The 3,777-nt window shown below is 38.7% G+C and overlaps 1 non-coding gene across 1 annotated transcript; it reads right to left on the bottom strand.

Moving 5' to 3' along the window:
* Positions 1 to 564: 564 nt before the first annotated feature.
* Positions 565 to 646, bottom strand: TRNAS-AGA (transfer RNA serine (anticodon AGA)). The gene has a single exon. It is a non-coding gene; the product is annotated as a tRNA-Ser (tRNA).
* Positions 647 to 3,777: the final 3,131 nt, after the last annotated feature.

Raw genomic sequence — 3,777 nt, 5'->3', positions numbered from 1 at the left:
TAAGCAAATGATTTTACTGTGTTCGGATAGCATTTATTTCTGGCACTTCTTCACTTCCTTAGCCCAGAAACAGGCTGGGTTTGTGTTAAGCAAGCATGAAATTCCAGATCGGCCTCACACAGATAGATGAAAATATGAGCAGATTGGGAGATATCAAGGATACAGTTGGGATGAGAGAAAGGAAATTGCTGAAACGGTAACAGTCTGGTGGAGAAGCAAGCATTCCCACTAACTTTTATTCTTTTTGAAAGAGTTGCCTTCAAGCAGGATTTTGATTGCAGGAAACACCACGGTATCTCTGAAATTTGGACTCTTCTTGGGAGAAAAGAAAACATTGGGACTCTGTTCAAACATATCTTGGATACGTTCAAGATAATACGGTAATTATGATTTCTTTTTTCTGGCCAGACAGAGACTCCGTCACTGGCCAATTAATCCCAAGACCAAAACAGGGAAGCTCAGTAAATGAGGATGCATTGCTTACAGGTCAGGTACAACTCAGGTTTCTTTGGACTGTGCAGCTATGCAGGATTTCAAAGTAACCTGCAAGATGTCAAAAGTACCCGTAGTCGGCAGGATTCGAACCTGCGCGGGGAGACCCCAATGGATTTCTAGTCCATCGCCTTAACCACTCGGCCACGACTACACAGGGGAGCCTGCCCTTGATAAAGTAAATAGCCTTACTGTACCTTAGCTCTCTATAGGATCAAATTGCGTACCAGAAAGTGTATTTGTGGTCTATCTTTCCTCTTCTTTAATGTCATTTGGATGACAATCATGTTGTTGCTGCACCATATTGGCAATTAACACTCTATCCTCAGAACTGGAAGGACTCCTTATTCTGATGGGTCGTTGGAATGAGATCAGCTTCCTGCTCCACCATCCTCTGATGGATTCATGAGATACAACCCACAGCTGGAACAAGCTTTAACAGTCACAGCAGGGTTACATGTAATAGGTATGATTTTTAAAAACTAGAGTGAAAAGGTAATGTATATGCTTACATTTTAACTCTGGAAGGTTCTACCAGACCTGGCTTCAAGTTGCTGGTGTTGATAGAAATTGAAGAGCTGAGCTCGTGGATTGCAGAGAGGTTTTAGTTTTCACTGTATATACTTCAAAATAACTTGAGTTTTACTATCATTATTATTTATTTATGTGTTTTTCTTTATCCTTTTTATACACCTGGAATTGCTGGATCATACAGTAAGTCTGTGTTTAATCTTTTGAAGAACTGCCAGACTGTTTTCCAACATGAATGCACCATTTTCATTCCCCGCAGCAATGTATGATGGTTCTGGTTTCTCCATATCCTCCCCAACACTTGTTATTATATGGCATTTTCATTAAAGCTATCCTAATGGGTGTGAGGTGGTATCTCATTGTGGTTTTGATTTGCATTTCCCAAATGACTAATGATGGCAAGCATTTTCTCCTGTGCTTATTGGCAATTTTTACATCTTTCTTAGAGAACTGTCTATTCCTGTCTTTTGCTCATTTTTAATGGGTTATTTGTCTCTCCCTTGAGTTGTAAAAGTTCTTTATAAATTCTAGATGCAAGGCCCTTATCAGATATGTGATTTGCAAATATTTTCTCCTATTCTTTTGGTTGTCTTTTATTTTCTTGATAGTGTCTTTTGAGGCACAAAAGCTTTTAATCTTGATGAAGTCTAATTTTGATGAAGTCTTTTTTGCTTCTTGTGCCTTTGGTGTCGTATCTAAGAATCCACTGCCAAATCTGAGGTCATGATTTCCCCAGTGTTCCTTCTAAAAGTTTTATAATATTAAACCTTATATCTTTGTCCCATTTTAGTTAATTTGTGTAAATTGTGTGAGGTAAGGGTCCAATTTCATTCTTTTGCATGTGGTTATCTAGTTTTCCCAGCACCACTTGTTGAAGAGACTCTTCTTTCCCCACTGAATAGTCTTGGCACTTCTAATAAAAAAACCAGTTCGCCGTAGACACATGGCTTTACTTCTGGACTCTCGGTTCTATCCCATCGATCTCACTGTCTTGATTATCACTGCCTCGTAATTAGTTTTGAGGTTGGGAAGTGAGTCTTCCTTTTTCTTCTTTTTTCAAGATTGTTCTGGATATTCTGGGTCCCTTGAAATTCCATGTGAATTTTAGAATCACCTCATCAGTTTCTACAAATAAGTCAGCTAGCGTTCTGATAGGGAAGATCAATTTAGGGGAGAATAGGCATCATAACAATGTTAAGATGCAATCCACAAATATGAGATATCATTATCTATCTTCATCTATTTCAACAGTGTTCTGTAGTTTTCAGAATATAAGTTTTGCACTTCTTTTGTTAAACTTATTCCTGAGTATTTTATTCTTTTTGATGTTGTTCTAAGTGGAAGTATTTACTTTTGACCCTTTTTTCCTTCCCTATGAAACATGATGAGGCTGTCTGAAGCCTCCCAGACACACATATTAAGTGCTGAGAGATGTCAGGGATGAAATTGCCTAGTACAGCCCATGTAGACAAAAACAAACAAACAAACAAACCCAACAACAGAAAAACAAACTGAAATAAACCATGAGTCTTTGAACTCAAATGGCTGGGTTCAGAGGCCAGAGTGCTAACCATTACACCATGGAACAATTTTGGTTAAAGAGGCTCTTTCATGTGATTCATCATGTCATAAAACTCCATTTCTGAATGAATTTAATCTTATTGACTGGGGTATAGTAACACGAAGTTAAGACAAAGAACATGTCCCTGCTCTTGTGATCTGTGCCCACTATGAGGGATACCCTATACACATGCAATTAATAAAACCCACCCAGGAAGAGTTTGAATAAACTGCTAAAGACTGAAAGTGTGCGGGTGCTTGCCTGGCTGGCTCAGTCAGTAGAGTGTGTGACTCTTGATCTCAGGGTTGTGAGTTTGAGCCCCACGTTGTGTGCAGAGATTTCTTAAAAAATACAATGTTAATATTTAAAAAAAAAAAAACCCTGGAAGTATAATGGCAGAGATGAAGTGGAAGGCATAAATAAAATTTAAACCTGTCATTTTTAGGTGAATGGGATTTGAAGATGCTGGTTGGAAGAAATTGCTGGTCCATGTGTTTTTATATACAAGAGGCAGCTTGTGGAACTAGATCCTCAAAGTAGAGCCTGTTTCTTCTCAACATGATAGTGTAAAATAACAGGAAAAAAAAAAAGAATATGTTTGTCAATACCTTTAGCAATATGGACTGGGCAAGTCCTGGAAAGTCGTTTGTTTTAGGTGGATTTGTGCCTGTTTTTGTCTGTGAACATCATAAGTATACATGGCAGTGAGCATCGTGATTTCCAATAAAGCTTTCTTCCCTGGCGTAGTGGTGAGTGTGACTTTGTCACTGGGAAGACACGTGTTGGGCTCGTGTCAGGCAAACCTATTATTAGTTAGACAGAATTTGTTTGGAGCCCACATATCTCCTCATAGTCATTTTCTGTGTTTTCCTAAACAACAAAATAAAGTGAGCAAACTCTTCTTTTCATTCAGTGGTCATGAAGTTATTAAGAAAGAAATTATTAACTTATTTTTAGTTCAAAATCTCATGGTGTGTAAAATAACACTTATTCACCCTCTCATGGAGAGATGCCCCGACACAAAACCGACAACTGTAGAGAGCACGTCAGGGGACTCACAAACACTGTTGGGAGACCACAGACGCCAGGCTGAGAACCGTCTGCGTTTCGGCATCTCCTCTATGTCACATAACCTAATTTTAACGAATAAGCGTCACCACTACTAACCTGTAATGAAACACAAAGTTGCTAAA

The sequence above is a fragment of the Leptonychotes weddellii genome, unplaced genomic scaffold (assembly GCF_054177405.1).
Source record: "Leptonychotes weddellii isolate Sample4059 unplaced genomic scaffold, ASM5417740v2 HiC_scaffold_4770, whole genome shotgun sequence".
NCBI classification, from domain to species: domain Eukaryota; kingdom Metazoa; phylum Chordata; class Mammalia; order Carnivora; family Phocidae; genus Leptonychotes; species Leptonychotes weddellii.
This window is presented reverse-complemented; position numbering and strand designations above follow the sequence as displayed.